The sequence below is a fragment of the Augochlora pura genome, chromosome 10, assembly GCF_028453695.1.
Source record: "Augochlora pura isolate Apur16 chromosome 10, APUR_v2.2.1, whole genome shotgun sequence".
In the NCBI taxonomy this organism is placed as follows: Eukaryota; Metazoa; Arthropoda; class Insecta; order Hymenoptera; family Halictidae; genus Augochlora; species Augochlora pura.
In genome coordinates this window covers 5378089-5379335 of record NC_135781.1, presented here as the reverse complement: position 1 = coordinate 5379335, position 1247 = coordinate 5378089, and positions in this window count along the sequence as shown.

Here is a 1247-nt window from a genome sequence, read left to right as displayed (position 1 = left end):
ATCATTTTATTCTAATTATGTCAACGGCCAAAATTACGTTTTACGAAGAAAGTCATAAATTTTTAAACATCTCTCGTTTCTCGCAACAGATGCTTATTATTTTGCATATAAATTCACGTAAAGGATACTCGCGCACCTATTTAGCATGTTCCTTGACTACGGTGTTGCAAAAATATCTTATTCTGTTGTTTCTCCGTGATAATGGAAGACGCATCGTTGTAACTTAAATTTCACTCCATACATTAGAGAAAATTGTTTCACATTTAATATGCCTTTATTATTTATTCTCTATGTATACGTTTATTTATTTATCATTTCTATTACATAGAATAATGATTGTTTTATATTAAAATATAATGTCCATAAAATATATTTTCCGTTATTAAAAAGTAAAATATATCTAAGAGAATATTATTTCTATTACGTAGAATAACGATATATATTATTTCTATTTTCAATTTATTAATTCGCAGACTTCTTCCGTGCTCGCCTAAACAAATGTCGACAACATAGAATCAGCGAAACAGCCGATTATCTTCAACGTTGCACGCCACCTCCGGCCGAAAATGCGCGTAAATACGCGCGATCCGATGACGAGGAGTTGCGCGCGTCAAGCCGAGGTACAACACTCCCGGACCAAAAGATAACCCGCGCGCGCGCGCTATTATTAGGCTGTCAGGGATAGATTCGGAATCGCTCGGATTAAGCGCGGGGTACGCGAAGCGTCGCTGCACGCTGATACCAACGCGTAACTTTAACCCGGGGCTTTCTCATTACATTTCCCGGCGGAGTACACACTCCCGCGCCTTGCTTTCTTTCGCTCTGCGTAAATTCATCTCATCCTGTTACATTTTCTGGAACATAATCTCCGCGGAGAATCGCGCTCGCGTGCGTGGCATAGGTCCGCGCGTTTACGTTGAAGGTTTCTAGACCCAAAATTAGATCCTCTCGCTTCGCCTTCCTCACCCTGTCGCCCCCCCCCTCCCCCGCGCGCGTCCCGTTTCACCGTCTCGCTCTCCTTCAACTTCTTCATCTTTCAGCTTCTTTCGTTCCGTTCCTCCGCAGAAGTTCGCAAGGGTTGTGTACTCGAATGCAGGATTCCGAGCTCAAAATACGCTCTTGTCTCTTTCCCTCTGGCCTTCGCCGCCTCTGTCCTATTTTCCGGCATGGTAGTTTGAAGGGTTTAGGACCGTGCTCGTGCGCGGAGTTCTAGATTGAAAATTAGGTCTCTTGCCACTTTTTATCCT